General features: G+C 36.1%; 1 pseudogene; it reads left to right on the top strand.

The window, feature by feature from the left end:
* Nucleotides 1-1,320: 1,320 nt before the first annotated feature.
* On the top strand, nucleotides 1,321-4,386 carry LOC148940787 (leucine--tRNA ligase, cytoplasmic pseudogene; annotated as a pseudogene).
* Nucleotides 4,387-18,399: the final 14,013 nt, after the last annotated feature.

The following is an 18,399-nucleotide window of genomic DNA, read 5'->3' as shown; positions in this document are numbered from 1 at the left end:
TATGGATTATTTTGATGGACTTTGTTTTAAGGAGCACAGGAAAGGCAATGGGAGACCACGGAATCAAATGGGGAGGAAAAAGTCTCCTGGACTTGGATTATGCTGATGATTTAAGCATCCTAGATGAAAGTGTGAGCAAAATGAATGAAGTTTTAGAGGGTTTGCGAGTTCCGGGTGCTAGTATTGGTTTGAAAATTAATGTTAGGAAGATCAAGTCACTAAGGCTAGGAATAAGTGAAGATGAAAAGGTGACGTTGGGTAATGAAAAGATTGATCAGTTGGGCAGTTTCACTTACCTTGGTAGTTAGTATTAGTAAAGATGGTGGGAGCAGTTAAGATATTAAAAATAGTATCGCCAAGGATCAGGGTGTTTTTTCACAGTTAAAAAAAGTCTTGAAGAATAGGAAGATAAGTCTGCAAAACAAGATTAGAATCTTAGAAGCTACAGTGATGACAGTGGTCAAATATGGCTCTGAAGCATGGACGCTCTGAAAAGCGGATGAAGATTTGCTAGATGTTTTCCAGAGAAATTGCTTAAGGATTGTTCTGGGTACCCGGCTTACTGACCGTATTTCAAACAATAGGCTATACGAAAAATGTGGTTCAATACCGCTTTCTAGGTCTATAATGAAAGAAAGGTTGAGGTGGTTAGGGCATGTTGTTGGGATGAAGGATGACAGATTGCCAAAGATTGTTCTTTTCGGCCAGCCATCTGGGGCTAAACGGAAGGCAGGTCGTCCCCGTCTGGGTTGGGAGGACGTCATAAAGAAAGATTTAAAGGAAATGGGAACTTCATGGGCGGGTGTAAAAAGGGAGGCTTTGAATAGATTGGGGTGGAGGAGGAGCGTGCGTAGCTGTGTCGGCCTCAGGCGGCTTGGTTTTTTGATGAGTTGTTAGTAGTAGTAGTAGTAGTAGAGTTGCATGGAGATCGAGTTAAATAGAGCTTGAATAAAGAGGGATTCAAAAATACTCTTTATGTTCCTGGTCAGTTGGCTATTTGCATAAACTGGATACTTACCCTTTGCATAGATTGCTAATCCTCCTTGTCTTGTTTGTCTTCGAAGTGTATCCAATTTTTACTTTTGCATTTAAGATAGCAGTACAGTTAGCATGACAAAATATTTAGTGATGACATCACAGCAGAACCGTTGGCATGACATCATATTCAATGATGACACCATTTCAAGCTATCCATAAGCCTTGTCGATACAGATAGTATGACATCATGCTTGGAATAAACGTCCAATTTGTAAATGCCATGACGTCAATTTTTCAATATATAAACAGCTTTCCATACAATTGTAAGCATATCAATTCAAAATGTTGATAACATCTATTATAAAAATATCTATTCCCGTCTTATGTACTGGAGTAGCTGTCTGCTGGGGTATCAAAAAATACTGTCCCGACAGTCGGAAGAGTCCAAAATCCCGTTGGATAGTGCAGCATCTGATACAAATAGAAGAGCATTTCCAAAAGAAATGGGAGGAAGAAAAAATTTTTGAAGAAGATGCACCACCCGAAGGCAAAGAAGAAAAAGAAAAGTACTTTTGTACTTTTCCTTACCCCTATATGAATGGGAGAGTTCACTTGGGACACGCTTTCTCGTTATCTAAATGTGAGTTTGCTGTTGGCTTTCAAAGATTGAAAGGTAAACAGTGTCTCTTTCCTTTTGGCTTTCACTGCACCGGAATGCCAATAAAAGCATCCGCCGAAAAATTACAAAAAGAAATTGATGATTTTGGGTGTCCCCCAACATTTCCAGAAGAGAATACAAAGATCCAAGAAAATGTAGAATCAAAAGGAAAAAAGAGCAAGGTGGAAGCAAAATCTACTGGTGCTAAATATCAGTGGCAAATTTTGGAAAGCCTAAAACTAAGATCGGACGAAATAAAGGCCTTTGCTGATCCAAAGCATTGGTTGAAGTATTTTCCGAGCCGTGCTATGGAAGACCTAAAAAAAATGGGCCTACACGTGGATTGGCGTCGGGCTTTTATTACGACAGATGTTAACCCCTTTTTCAATTCATTCATTAGATGGCAATTCATTCGGCTTAAAGAAAGAGGGAAAATCTATTTTGGAAAAAGAAACACAATTTATTCTCCCAAAGACAAACAACCGTGTATGGACCACGATAGGGCTAGCGGAGAAGGTGTCAGGCCACAAGAATACACTGCAATAAAACTACAAATTAAAACCCCTCCAGCTAAAATTAGAGATTTGGGGAAACCAGCCTTTTTAGTGGCGGCCACTCTTTGTCCAGACACAATATCTGGTCAAACCAGCTGCTGGGTGCATCCCAGTAGCAATTACATCGCTTTCGAAGAAAAAGGCGGAGATATCCTCATCTGCACAAAAAGGGCAGCAATCAACATGGCCTATCAAGGCTTGACACAAAGGGAAAATGAACTTTCCATCGTCGATGAGATGACCGGTGAGGAATTACTGGGCATTCCTGTCCAGTCTCCTCTAAATCTTCACCAGGTGATGTATGTATCACAAATGCTCAAGATTGATACAACCAAAGGAACTGGTATTGAAATCACATCTTCGAAGGCAAACCGTCCTAATTTGAAGACAAAACCGTTAAAAGAACTAAACAAAGTGTTTAAATATTTTGAACCAGAACAGAAAGTTATTTCTAGATCTGGAGAAGAATGCATTGTTGCTCTTTGTGATCAATGGTTCCTGGAGTACCAAGCTAATCACTGGAAAAAAGAAACAAAAAAAGCAATAGACAGGCTGGATACCCAGGAGCAAGTGAAAAACAACCTTAAGGCCACGTTAAGTGACCTTAGGGACGTTGCTTGTTCAAGGACATATGGACTTGGTTCTAAGTTGCCTTGGGATGAAGAGTGGATGATTGATTCTCTCTCAGATTCAACAATTTATATGGCTTACTACACCATATGCCATATACTCCAAGGAAATTCCTTAGACGGAAGATCGCAAGAAGGAAAAATAAGTCCCGAAGATATGACTCCTGAAGTCTGGGACTTTATTTTCTTTAAGGAAGCAGAACTTCCAAAAAATACAAAAATATGTATCGAAAAACTAAAAGAAATGAGGAGAGAATTTGGATATTGGTTCCCAGTTGATCTTCGATCAACTGGAAAAGACCTTATCCAAAATCATCTTGTGTATAGTGTCGCTATGCACACTGCTATATGGCCAAAAGAGCCAGAAAAGTGGCCAAGAGCCATTCGGGCCACTGGACATTTACTTATAAATAAGAAAAAGATGTCAAAATCTTCTGGCAACTTCATCACATTGTGTGAAGCAGTAGCCAAATATAGCGCAGATGGTGTTCGGTATGCTTTGGCTGACGTCGGGGACACAATAAATGATTCCAGTTTTGAAGAAAAAACAGCCGAAGCTGGAATTTTAAAAATATTCAATTTAATGAAGGCCTGTGAGAAACATGTCGAAAAATTGAATAAAAATAAATTCAGAAAAGGAAAGTTCAATTTCCTTGATAAAATATTTGACAACTCGATGAATGAAAAAATTCATGAGGCGAACACTTTTTTTGATAGAGGCCTTTTTAAAGAAGCGTTAAAAACGTGCTTCTTCGATTTTCAAAGTATTTTTGAAAAATATAAAATATTATTGATGGATCAAGAGATGCATCGTGATTTAATTTCCAAATTTATCGAAACACAGGCCATTATTTTGTCGCCAATTTGTCCCCATGTAACAGAGCATATCTGGACAGAAGTATTGAAAAAGGAAGGTAGCATACACTACGCTTGTTGGCCCAACGTGCCACAGATTGATAGGAAAATGACAATTTACAAAAACTACCTTGATGAGGCCATTCGTAGATTCAGAGCAGTCAAATCCCGTTGGAAGGCTGGCAAAAAAGGAGTTGTTCAGAAAGTCAAAGACCCGACTCATGCCACCATTTGGGTAGCCAGGTCCTATCCAAGTTGGAAAGGCATTGTACTAAAAAGTCTACAAGGCAGCCTAGTTGACGGTAGGCTGCCAGACAAAAAAAAAATTTACGAAATTCTTTCTGGGGTTCCAGAAATAAAAGACATCAATTTTGAAAAAAAAGTAATGCCATTTGTTCAAGCTGTCAAAAACAGTATGGATAAGAAAGGCATAGAAGCTTTGAAGGAAAATGTTGACATAGATGAAGAGTCACTTTTAAATACGGCTATTCCGTATTTAAAAAAATCTCTTCATCTTGAACAGGTCAATATAAAATATTCATCAGCAGATGACCCATCTGCTGATGAGAGCTGTGTTCCTGGATCACCTATTATTACGTTTAGAGGTGATCAAAAACAATTTAGCTTTTGGAACGTCTTTAAAATTCCCAAAATTTTAAAAAGTTTATTGTTCAAATTGAAGGCCTTGGTAATTTTTAAATTTTTAATTTAAGAGTTTTAGTTTAGAGTTTACGTATAGAGTTTTAGTTAGTTTTAGTTCAGTGTTGTAGTTTCTTTTTTTAGTTCAGCTTTAGTTTAGAGTTTTACCTTAGATTTTTAGTTTAGAGTTTCAGTTTTTGAGTCTTAAATTAAATTTTTAGTCCTGAGTTTTGTTTAGAGTTTTAGTTTTAAGTTTTAGTTTAGAGTTTTAGTTTAGTTTAAGTTTAGTATTAGATTTTATATTTTTAGTTCAGTTTTATTTTAGGGTTTTAGTTTAGTGCTTTAGTCTGGACTTTTAGTTTGTAGTTTAAGTTAGCAGTTTTGGATTAGAGTTTTAGTTAAGATTTTCAATTCAGAGCTATAGACTAGTTTTTTTATTGAAAGTTTTAGTTTAGGATTTCAATGTATAATTTTAGTTTAGATTTTAGTTTAGATTCTTAGCTTAGAGTTTTGGTTTAGAGTTTTAGTTTACAGTTTAAGTTTACATTTCTAGTTTAAAGTTTTGGTTTAGAGTTTTAGTTAGGAATTTAGTTTAGAGTTTTAGCTTACACTTTTAGTTTAGAGTTTTAGTTTAGTTTAAGTTTAGAGTGTTAGTTTATAGTTTTAGATTAAAGTTTTAGTTCTAGTTTAGAGTTTTAGTATAGAGTTTTAAGTTGGAATTTTAGTTAATAGTTTTGGTTACCAGTCTTAGATTAGAATTTTAGTTTATTTTTCCAATTCAGAGTTGTAAATTAGAGTTTCATTTAGAATTTTAGTTTAGATTTTCAGATTTGAATTTTAATTTACAATTTTAGTTTAAAGTTTTAGTTTAGTTTCAGTTTAGAGTTTTAGTTTAGAGGTTTAGATTAGAGTTTTAGCTTAGAGTTTTAGTTTAGAGTCTTAGATTAGAGTTTCAGTTTAGATTTTACTTCAGAATCTTAGAATAGGGTTTTTTCATAGATTCAATTTAGAGTTTTAGCTTTGAATTTTACTTTACAATTTTAGTTTAGATTCCTAGTTTTGATTCTTAGTTTAGAGTTTTAGTTTAGAATTTTGCTTTAGGATTTTAGTGTTGAGTTTTAGTTTGGATTTCTAGTTTGGAGTTTTGAAATAGTTTTAGCTTAGAGTTTAATTTCAGATAAATGGTTTAGTTTTAGCATTGGGTTTTAGTTTAAAATTGTATTTTAGTTTCATTTTACAGTTGTAGTTTAGATATCTAGTTCAGTTTTAGTTTAGAGGTTCAGTTTAGAGTTTTAGTTAAGGTGTTTAGTTTAGAAGTTTAGTTTAGAGTTTTAGTTTAGAGTTTTATTTTAGAGTTTTAGTTTAGGATTGTAGTTTATTTTTTTAGTTTAGAATTTTAGTTTAGTTTCTGTTTGTTTAGAGTGTTAGTTTAGAGCATTAGTTTAAAGTTTCAGTTTGAAATTTTACATTAGAGTTTTAGTCTGGATTTTTAGTTTAGAGTTTTAGTTTAAAGAAGTAATATCATAAATAAAGAATAAAAAGAGACAAGGAAAAAATCCCAGATATCTCATCATGTTTAATGTTTTTAGCTTGTCTGGCAACAACAGATGCATAAAGGCATCAATCTTGGTTTCTATCTGTTCCCCTGATCTAGCAACATAATCTTGAGTTTGCTAAATTTTTTTACTGGGTTTTCTAAATTGGGTTTTTTTTGTACAAATTCTATTTTTGTATTTTTATAACTAATTAATTAAACAATATTAACATCTGGATTCCTAAATGTCAGTATATGAAAAATAAACGGAAAATGCACATTTATTTGTATTTTTTGAGCAAAGTTCAACTTTTATTCTGGGCTTGGGAAGCATAGGAGTTTTGTACCCACCTTTTGTTAATGTCTAATGTGTTTGGGGAAATGATGGGCGTGAGAGGGATGTTAGTGGCCTTCCAATCACTTTCTACTATTAATAAGGGCACAAGCCGCTCTAGTTTCTAATTGAATGAGCGCTTTTCGAAGTTTCTACGAAAATTTCGTCGATCCGAAGGGCCCTGCTCTAAAGAAAAAAGTAAAAAATATTTGGGCCAACATCTTTCTTTTATGCCTCCATTTAAAACCCTTGCCCTGAGGGTTATGGGGGAGTGTCCCCCTCTTTACTTCGTCCTAGTTTCTTGTCTCGTTCTCGAGTGTCCCCTTTCTTTTCTTAGGCAGCGCGATCGTGCTGCCTGTGATTTATGCAATAACTTTCTATATAAACCTTATGTGCCCCCAGGGCATGGCTTAAAACCCTTGCACTGAGGGCTCTGAGGAGGTTATTATCCTAAAAGACCTAATTTCCAGAAAGTTCAACTACGTTGAACAAAATGGATATCTCAAAATTTTGATTCGATGTGCTTTGGAAAATAGTGAGGGTAAGAGAAGTAATTGGATATTTAGTCGCTATCCAATCATTTTCAATTAGGAAAAAAAGAACTAGACCTTTCAATTTCCCATTCAATGAGCCTTTTTGAAGTTTCTGCGACAACACTTTCAATAAAACTTTATATTCCCCAGGGCCTGAAGGCTGTGGAGAAAGGGGTTATCATCCTTAAGCACCTAATTTCAAAAACTTTCAACTGCAATGAATAAAATGGCTATCTAAAAATTTAATTGGATATGTCTAGGGAAAAGGTGGGTGTGAGAGGGGGTTAGTCGCCCTCAAATAACTTTTGAATATGAAAAAGGGTACTTTCTCTTCGAGTTTCAAATCAAAGTAGCCATTTTTCCAGTTTCTACGACAAAGCTTTCAATAAAAAACCTTATATACCCCCTCGGCATAACTTATAATCGTTGCCCTGAGGGTTGTGGGGGAGTGTCCTCCTCAAAATATATTTTCTATCTGGAAACCAACTACAATGAACAAAACGGCTATCTCAAAATTTTTATGGGTTTGGGAGAATAATGGGCCTGGGGGGGAGGGGGTTAGTTGCCCTCATATCACTTTGGACAGTTAAAAAGGGCACTAGCCCTTTCAATTTCCAATCGAATGAGCTCTTTTTGAATTTTCTACGACAACGCTGTATTTAAAAACCTTATATGCCCCCAGGGCATAACTTAAAACCCTTGCCCTGAATGCTCTGGGGGATTGTCCTTCTCAAAAAATGTTTTCTGTCTGGAAATCAACTACGCTAAACATAATTGCTATCTCAGAATTTTGATTGTAAGTGTTTGGGGAAATGATAGGCGTGCGGGGATGACTAGTTGCCCTTCAGTCACTTTCTACTATTAAAAGTACACTAGCCCTTTCAATTTCCAATCGAATGAGGTATTTTTGAAGTTTCTGCGACAACATCTTCTATAAGAGCCTTATATGCCAGGGCATTACTTAAAACCCTTACCCTGAGGGTTGTGGGGGAGTATCCTCCTCAAAACATGTTTTCTATCTGAAATTACACCACGCTGAACTAAATTGATATCTAAAAATTTTGATTGGATATGTTTGGGGGAATGATGGGCATCGGGGGACTAGTTGCCCTCCAATCACTTTCAACTATTAAAAAAGGCAATGGAACTATCCATTTCCAATTGAATGAGCCCCTTTTGAAGTTTCTCCGACGATTCCTCACATATGAAGTGCCCAGCTCTAAAGGAAAAAAATGGTAAATTGTGCCAACATTGCTCTTATATGCCTTTAGGGCATAACTTAAAAGCCTTACCCTGAGGGTTGTGGGGGAGTGTCCTCCTCAGAAATATATTTTCTATCTGTAAATCAACAACGCTGAGCATAATGGCTATCTCAAAACTTTAATTGGATGTGATTAGGGGAATTATGGGCACGGTAGGGTGGCACTAGTTGACCTCCAATCTATAGGGGGAGGATTGTCATCCTTTAAGACATTAGTTCAAGACCTTTCAACAACGTCGAACAAAATGGCTATCTGAAATTTTTGATTGGATGTGTTTGGGGAAATGATGAGCGTGAGAGGTGGGTTAGTTACTCTCCAATCACTTTCGACTATTAAAAAGGGCACCAGCCTTCTCATTTTCCAATTGAATGAGCCTCTTTTGAAGTTTTTACGACAACGCTAAAAAACCTTATATGGCCCCAGGGCATAAATTACAACCTTCGCCCTCTGGGCTCCTGATGGTTTGTCATCCTAAAATACATAATTTCCAGAACTTTCAACTACATTGAACAAAATGGCTATCTCAAAACTTTGATTGAATGTGGTAGATGAAATGATGGGCGTAAGAGGGGGGTTAGTTGCTCTCCATTCACTTTTGACTATTAAAAAGGGCACTAGCCCTTTTAATTTGCAATCAAAAGCCCTTTTGAAGTTTCTACAACACAAATTTCAATAAAAAACATATGACCCCAGGGGATAACTTACAACCCGTGCCCCAAGGTTTGTGGGGGGGGGTTGTCATCCTCAAAGACCTAATTATCAGAAGCATCAACTACGTTGAATAAAATGAAATATCTTAAAATTTTGATTTGATGTGTTTGGGGAAATGGTGGGCGTGAGAGGGGGTTAGTTGTTCTTCAATCACCTTCGACTATTAAAAAGGGCTCTAGCCTTTCCAATTTCCAATTGGGCTCAATTTCCAAAAAATGAACCCTTTTTGAAGTTTCTACGACAATTCTATAAAAACTTTATATGTCCCCAGGGCATAACTTGCAACAGATGCTATGAGGGCTGTGGAGGGGTTGTCATCCTCAAACACCTAATTTCCAGAACTTTCAATTACGTTGAAAAAAATAGTTATCTCAAAATTTTGATTGTATATGTTCGGTGAAATGGTGGGCGTGAAGGGGGGGGGGTTAGTTGCCCTCCAATTATTTTTTACCATGATTAAGGGCAATAGCCACTTCAATTTCCAATCGAATAAGCCCTTTTTAATTTCTTCAACAACACTTTCCATAAGAACCTTATGTGGCCCCAGGGCATAACTTACAACCCTCGCCCTGAGGGATTTGGGGGGGAGGGGGTTGTCATCCTTATAGACCTTATTTTCAAAACTTTCAAATGCATTGAACAAAATGGGTATCTCAAAATTTGATTGGATGTGTTTGGGAAAATACGGGCGTGAGAGGGGGGTTAGTTTCCCTCCAATCACTTCCGACTATTAAAAAGAGCACTAGCGCTTCGAATATCCAATCGAATGAGGGCTTTTTGGAGTTTCTATGACAAAGCTTTCAATAAAAACCATATATGCTCCCAGGGCATAACTTATAACCCTTGCCCTGAAGTCTGTGTGTGTGTGGGGGGGATTTTCCTGCTCAAAGATACAATTTCCAAAACTTTCAACTACATTGAAAAAATGACTACCTCAAAATTTTGATTGGATGTGTTTTGGGGAAATGTTAGGCGTAGAAGGGGTGTTAGTTGCCTTCCAATCACTTTCGATTATTAAAAAAGGCACCAGCCATTTCAATATCCAATCAAATGAGCCCATTTTGAAGTTTCTACGACATCACTTTCATAGAAAACCTTATATGCCCCAAGGGCATAACTTAAAACCCTTGCCCTGAGAGCTGTTGGGAGGTGTCATCCTCAAAGACCTAATTTTTAGAACTTTCAACTACGTTGCACAAAATGGATATCTCAAAATTTTGATTTGATGTGTTTGAGGAAAAGTTGGGCACGAAAGGGGGTTTAGTTGCCCTCCAATAACTTTTGACTATTAAAAGGGGCATTAGCCTTTTGAATTTCCAATCGAATAAGCTCTTTTTGAAGTTTATACGACAACACTTTCCAAAAAAATCTTATATCCCCCCGGGCATAACTTACAACCCTTGCCCTGAGCGTTCTGGGGAGTATCTTCCTCAAAAACATAATTTCTATCTGGAAATCAACTACGCTGAACAAAATTGATATCTCAAAATTTTGATTTGATGTTTTTGGGGAAATGGTGGTTGTAGAAGGAGTGGCAGTTGCCGTCCAATCACTTTCGACTACTAAAAAGGGCACAATGCACTCCAATTTCCAATTGAATGAGACCCTTTCGAAGTTTCTATGACAACTCCTTCGAAACGAAGTGCCCTGGTCTAAAGAAAAAAAATACATTGTGCCAACATCGTTGTTTACTTAGCCTGCCTTACTGTGCTGCCTATGATTTATTATTATTTTTTTCCCAGAGGCACATCATTTGGAAGGGTCGTCATGAAAACTTCAAAGGGGGCTAATTCGATTGAAAATCGAGAGTTCTAGTGCCCTTTTTAAGGGTCAAAAGTGATTGGAAGGCAACTAGCACTTCTCCCATTCAATTACTTTATTCATTTGCATTAATATCTACTGTGTGTTTGTTTTCATTGATTTTTTATTTCATTTCTGTTCGTTTTAAGTTTCGTTTATGCTTCAACAGTAAAATGTTGTTTTTCGTTTTAAGTCATATTCAATCTAAGCATTACTCGCTTTAAGATCTATTTATTAATTTATTTTATTACTTTTTGTATCTTTTTTTGCTAATATCGTTTATTTCATTTCAGTTTGTTTTGTTCAAGTTAAAGGTCAAATTTCATTTATTTAAATAAATAACAATAACAAAACAATATCCCAAAAGGCTCAATGGCCTTTTATTTGAATTACATTATTTTATTTGAATTACAAGTCTATAAAAGCTATCTCGAATTAACCAACTGATATTTTTTATGTTTATAGAAGTTGAAATAACTACTGCTTTGTTAAAACAATTTTTAAAAAGCAAAACCCTTTATAAAACATTCAATTGTTTAGGAGTAGAAAAACCTCCAAGTAGCTTGGAGAAAATAAAAGCCTAATTTATAAGGGTCATGATAATTTTTCACTATCCACAATGTTAATATTGTTAGTATGTAGCTTAAGTTATCTTAGAACTCAAGCAAGAAAAGAAAAAAACAAATTATTTTCACAACTGAAAAGCATTAAGACTATGCAAAAAAGGCAAATTATTTTCACAACTGAAAAGCATTAAGACTATGCAAAAAAGGCATATATAGTGAATATATATCAATCAGCAGTCAGTTTTTTCACCCAATGAAGCTCCAGCAGCAACAACAGATCTCTAAAAAAATTTACAATTTGTAATCAAAATTAACGCTAATTTTAAAGGAGTACTGAAAATGTTGTATTGGTTTTGGAATTTAGAGACACGTTTTCAGGCCATCCATCTTGCAACATGGCGTGGGAAACGGCTTGTGCAGATTATCGTTTTGAACACTTAGTTTAGGTCTTTCAATATCCGTATTCAATCTTGTTATTCTGGCACGTTCTAACTTTGAAGAATCCGTGTCCAATACCCTTGGAACCCGTAGATGAAAACACTTCGAAGTTTTGCTGGGTTGAACACGGGGAACCTGAAAACGACTTTTGTTGAACCTGCTTCAAACATGTTTCAATCCCGGTGGCTGAAAAATGGGACTTTTTAGCCACCGAGACAAGATACAAAAAAGTTAAGCCAGTGAAAATGTTTATGTTCAGTTTCGAGTTGATGTTAAGAAGAATAAATAATCAAGCGGATTTATTTTAAGCTTAACTGGAACAAATTTCATATTCTAACTCTACTGCATTATTTACTAAAAAAGGCTAAAATGACAATTTGTAGGATCGTTGACTAAAAGCACCGACAACTAAAAACGTTGTTTGTTGCATTGGGTGAACAAATTAAGCGACAAATTTCAAAATTAAATCACGAAGACAATTTGCATGATTAATACAATTTTCACTTCGTATGTTAAGTACCAGGAGATTGAGCTTCGCTTGGTAAAAAGATACAGTTTTTTAATTTCTTTCACGATTAACTTTAGTTTCATTTTAATGTGTTTCTTTAGAAAGTAAAACCGTAAGGTTATTGAACGTCTGGGTATTTGTGACATCATTCGTATGAAAAATGTTTAAAATTGATTCCCCCCTCCAAAAAAATAGATGAAAACACGTTTTGCTGGGTTGAACACGGGGAACCTGAAAACGACTTTTGTTGAACCTGCTTCAAACATGTTTCAATCCCGGTGGCTGAAAAATGGGACTTTTTAGCCACCGAGACAAGATACAAAAAAGTTAAGCCAGTGAAAATGTTTATGTTCAGTTTCGAGTGGATGTTAAGAAGAATAAATAATCAAGTGGATTTATTTTAAGCTTAACTGGAACAAATTTCATATTCTAACTCTACTGCATTATTTACTAAAAAAGGCTAAAATGACAATTAGTAGGATCGTCAATTCTGCTATTTTTCTTTAATTGGAATTTTGGGGTTTCTAGTATAATTCGAATTAAACTGGAGAAAACATTTTCTTGGTCACGAATAACGTGCTACCAGATGCGAAGGTAGTATGGTGGTTTTTGGCCATATAAATTTTAACTTCAATTATTGCCGAATAATGTAAGAACCATAAAATGAATTTATTCATTTTATAATTAATTACACTAAATCTCCACTGAACATCCTAAAAAGATTTACCATAAAAAAATGATCACATAGGTGCATTTGACGAGCACGGCACCCCTCTCATCTTAAGAAATTAATCAAGAGATCGGAAGTAAATACATCATCCTATTATAACAAGCTACTAAACGAAATTGACAATACCTTTATAGTAGGAAAATTGAAGATAGTTGTAAATATTTGGCAAGAAATGTTCCTTCTTGTCACCTTTTATATAAAACAGCTTAATGGGACATTTCTGCTTACACTTAAGCGAGTATGTATAGTGATCTGAAAGACAAAAAAAAAGTCACACGGCCGGTGTTACAAATTAAATACTTTTAATTTTAACGTCGTTCTCTGGATTTTATTTTTTTTAAATTAAAAAAACATTTCCAACAAAATAAGTTTTTCAAGAAGAGAAAAGAACTCCATTAAACAAAAAATGAGCAAAAACAGAGTTAAATAATCTTTCAAGCGTAAAAATACCAAAAATAACCATTAATAAATAAATGAAACCCAAAACTAACATAAATTACAATAAATAATCAAGTAAAACTAAAAACAATCAGAAATTGACATGAGACGGGCTCAAAACCACTATGCCTTCCCAAGGCCAGAACATAATCTGAACTTTACTGAAAAAAATATAAATGTTTTTACTTTTATAACTTTAATAAATCAAATAATATTAACATTTTGATTATTAAATATCAGTATCTGTATCTTAAACTGACAATGCACATTTATTTGTATATTTTTCAGTAAAAATTTATTTGAAAAACTTATTTTGTGGAAAAAGTTTTTTTTTCATTAATTTCTGTTCGTTTTATATTGACATAGTCTTTTCAGGGAAAAAGAAAATAATACTTTAAATCTTTTGTTTTTTTTAAGAATTTATATTTTGGCCTGCTATTAATATGCTGGAGAAATTTTTTTAGCAATTTGTAACAACATACAGCCCTTTAAAAATATGGACACAAATAATAGTGTTTAATTTAGTTTCATACCTCCTCTAGTTGACCTGAAATGGAAAACTTGATACCATTCGCAAAAAAACCTGTTTACTTTCTTTGATAGTTTGGATACACTTACGCTATTTTGATTTGGTTAAATTTTAAGAACAGAAGTAGCCCCGAAAGTTTGAAAATAATACCCTCATTCATTCTTGGGATACTGCTGAGATGCCTTATTGGGAATTAGCATTAACACGGTGCATTTTGATTTAATCTTAAGGCAACATTTAGTTTTTAAACATAAAAAAAGGAAAATGGGAGGGTGGGGGACGGAGGGGAATTAGTTTTGCTCCAATCACTTTCGACTATTAAAAAGGGCATCATCCCTTTCTATTTTCAATCGAATGAGCCCTTTTCGAAGTTCCTATGATAGCTCCTTCGATACGAAATGCCCTGGTCTAAACAACAACAACAAAATAATACATTATACCCACATCGATCTTTACTATAAAAATGTCAAGCCTTCCGATCACTTTCGACTATTAAAAAGGGCACTAGGCCTTTAAATTTTCAATCGAATGAGCCCTTTTTGAGTTTATACGACGACGCTTTTTATAAAAACCTTATATGCCCCCAGGGCATATATTACATTCCTTTCATTCATAAATTACATAAATTACATTCCTTACCCAAAGGGCAGTGAGGGTGGTTGTCATCCTCTAAGACCTAATTTACAGAACTTTAAAACAACGTTAAACAAAATGGCTATCTCAAAATTTTGAGAGGGTGCTAGTCGCTCTCCAATCTCTTTCAACTATTAAAAAAGACACTGGCCCTTTCAATTTCCAATCGAATGAGCCCTTTTGAAGTTTTTACGGCAACGCTTTCAATTAAAACCTTATATGCCCCCAGGGCATAACTTACAACCCTTGCCCTGGGGGGGGGGTTGTCAACCACAAAGACCTAATTTCCAGAACTTCTGCTACGTTGAACAAAATGGCTATCGAAAAATGTTGATTGGATGTGTTTTGGGCGATAGTGGGCGTGAGAGGAGGGTTAGTTACCCTCCAATCAATTTCAACTATTACCCTCTCATTTTCCAATTGAATGAGCCCCTTTTGAAGTTTTTACGACAACTATATCTATAAAAACCTTATATGTCCCCAGGGCATAGCTTACAACCTTTGCTTTGGGGGGTTTTTCATCCTTAAATACATAATTTTCAGAAATTTCAAATACGTTGAAAAATATGGCTATCTCTAAAATTTGATTGAATGTGTTTGGGGAAATAATGGGCGTGAGATGGGGGTTAATTACTCTCCACTCACATTCGACTATTAAAAAGTTCAATTTCTAATCAAATGAGCCCTTTTTTAAGTTTCTACAACAACTTTCTATATAAACCTTATGTGCTTCCAGGGCATAACTTATAACCCATGCACTGAGGGCTCTGATGGGGTTATCATCCTAAAATGCCTAATTTCCAGAATTTTCGACTACGTTGAACAAAATAGAAATCTCAAATTTTTCATTAGATGTGTTTGGGGGAATGGTGGGCATGAGAGGGGGGTTAGTTGCCCTTCAATCACTTTCGACTATTAAAAGGGCACTAACTCTTTGAATTTTCAATTGAATGAGCCCTTTTTGAAGTTTCTACAACATCGCTTTCTATAAAAACCTTATATGCCCCCAGGGCATAACTTAAAACCCTTGTACCCTTGCCCTGAGGGCTGTGGGGGTGGAGGGGTCGTCATCTTTAAAATGCTAATTTCCAAAACTTTCAACTACGGCGAATAAAGTGGCTATCTAAAATTTTGATTGGATGTATTTGGGGAAAGGTGGGCGTAGGAGGGGGGTTAGTTGCCCTTAAATCACTTTCGAAACTATTAAAAAGGGCACTAGCCCTTTGAATTTCCAATCGAATGAGCCCTTTTTCAAGTTTCTACGACAAAGATTTCAATAAAAACTTATATGCCTCCAGGGAATAATTTATAACCTTTGCCCTGAAGACTGTGGGGGCAGTGTTCTAATCAAAGGTATAATTTCCTGAGCTTTAAACTACATGGAAAATATGGCTATCTCAAAATTTTGATTGGATGTTTTTGGGGAAATGGTGGGCGTGGAAGGGGTGTTAGTTGCCTTCCAATTACTTTCATATATTAAAAAGGGCACTAGCCATTTCAATTTCCAATCGAATGAGCCCTTTTTGAAATCCGTGACAACGCGTTCTATAAAAACCTTATATACTCCCAGGGCATAAATTACAGCCCTTGCCCTGAGGGCTGTGGGGGTTTGTCATCCTCCCATACCTAACTTCCAGAACTTTCAACTACGCTGAACAAAATGGCTATCTCAAAATTTTGATTGGATATGTTTGGGGAAAATGTGGGCGCGAGAGGGGGGTTAGTTGCCCTCCAATCACTTTAAAAACGGCACTAGCCCTTTGAGTTTCCAATCAATTGAGCATTTTTTGAAGTTTCTACGACACCGCTTTCTATAAAAACCTTATATGCCCCCAGGGCTTAAGTTACAACCCTTGCCCTGAGGGATGTGTGGGAGTGTCCTCATCAAAAACATAATTTCTATCTGTAAATCAACCACGCTGAACAAAATGGCTATCTAAAAATTTTGATTGGATGTGTTTGGGGAAAAGGTGGGCGTGATAAGGGGGTTAGCTCCCTCAAATCACTTTCGACTATTAAAAAGGGCACTAGACCTTTGAATTTCCAATCGAAAGGGCACTAGACCTTTGAATTTCCAATCGAATGAGCCCTTTTTCAAGTTTCTACGACAAAGATTTTAATAAAAACCTATATGCCCCCAGGGCATAACTTATAACCCTTGCCCTGAAGACTGTGGGGGAGTGTCCTGCTCAAAGGTATAGTTTCCTCAACTTTAAACTGCGTGGAACTAAATGGCTATCTCAAAATTTTGAGTTGATGTGTTTGGGGAAATGGTGGGCGTGGAAGGGGTGTTAGTTGCCTTCCAGTCACTTTCGACTATTAAAATCCATTTCAATTTCCAATAGAATAAGCCCTTTTTGAAGTTTCTACGACAACGCGTTCTATAAAAACCTTATATGCCCCCAGGGCATAACTTACAGCCCTTGTCCTGAGGGCTGTGGGGGGGTGTCACCCTCAAAGAACTAATTTCCAGAACTTTCACCTACGTTGAACAAAATGGCTGTCTTAAAATTATGATTGGATGTGTTTGGGGAAAAGGTGGGCGTGAGAGGGTGGTTAGTTGCCCCCCAATCACTTTCTACGATTAAAAAGCGCAACAGCCTTTTGAATTTCCAATCGAATGAGCCTTTTTTGAAGTTTTTACGACAACTCTTTCTATAAAAACCTTATATGCCCCCAGGGCATAACTTACAACCCTTGCCCTAAGGGCTGTGGGGGAGTGTCCTCCTCAAAAATATAATTTTTATTTGGAAATCAACTACGCTGAACAAAATGGCTATGTCAAAATTTTGATTGGATGTTTTTCGGAAAATGGTGGGCGTGGAAGGGGTATTAGTTGCCTTCCAATCGCTTTCGACTATTAGAAAGGACACAAGCCACTCTGATTTCCAATTGATTGAGCCCTTTTCGAAGTTTCTACGACAACGTCTTCGATACGAAGTGCCCTGGTCTAAAGGAAAAAAGTAGTACATTGTACCTATATCGTTCTTATATGCCCCCAGTGCATAATTTAAAATCCTTGCCCTGAGAGTTTTGGGGGAGTGGCCTCCTCAAAAAATATTTTTTTATCGAGAAATCAACTACGCTGAACAAAATGGCTATCTCAAAATTTTTATTGGATGTGTTTGGGGAAATGGTGGGCGTGGAAGGGGTGCTAATTGCCTTTCAATCACTTTCGACTATTAACCAGGGCCTAGCCATTCTAATTTCCAATCGAATGAGCTCTTTTCGAAGTTTCTATTACAACTCCTTTGATACGAAGTGCCCTGGAATGGAAAAAAAATAATAATACATTGTTCCAACATCGTTCTTTACTTAGGCAGCGCGATTGCGCAGCCTATGAAATATGTCAATGAAATGATACTGCTGGAAAGAAAAAATCTCAATAGAGCCTTATTATTGCAGTTCTAGAGCACACTATGACACTTCATTTCAGACTAGAAAAGCTATCTTCTTTTCCTTAAAGAGAACACATAGTTTGCACAGAGAATTCCAGTAACTATTTGATTTGAAAACGGGTAATTCGAACGGGAGATATTAAGCAAAGCTGTAGTCATTCGCAGCAGTGGCCTCATCAAAATCCTGGAGGGGTGGGGGCAAATTTGGAGCCGACTTTACCAGATCAAATGAAAATGATAGGGAAAAGGGAAAAACGAACCATACAGTAAGGACAAAAATATACTAAAGAAAACTGACAAGTTTCTCTTCACTACAGATAAGACTTCACTACAGATAAGGCTTTGTGTCTTTCTGAGGGAGGAGGGGGTAACTTTTTAGTTTAAAAATTTTGTATATGAATAGAAAAACGCTTCACTACAGATAAGGCGATTGTGTTTTTTGTGAACTTTTTGAGGGAGGAGGGGGAAACTTTTTTAAATAATTCTAGGAGGAATTGGGTTTTGTTGGATGGTATGTAAAAATGGTACGTGTTAAATATTCGGGGAACATACGAGTAGAAAAATACTTCACTACTGATAAGGCTATAGTCCCTTTCTGAACTTTCTGAGGGAGGAGGGGGTAACTTTTTAGTTTAAAAAATTTGTTTATGAATACAAAAACGCTTCCCTACA

Source organism: Artemia sp. Qi Xiang Cuo, chromosome 19 (genome assembly GCF_049724085.1).
Source record: "Artemia sp. Qi Xiang Cuo chromosome 19, ASM4972408v1, whole genome shotgun sequence".
In the NCBI taxonomy this organism is placed as follows: Eukaryota; Metazoa; Arthropoda; class Branchiopoda; order Anostraca; family Artemiidae; genus Artemia; species Artemia sp. Qi Xiang Cuo.
This window is presented reverse-complemented; position numbering and strand designations above follow the sequence as displayed.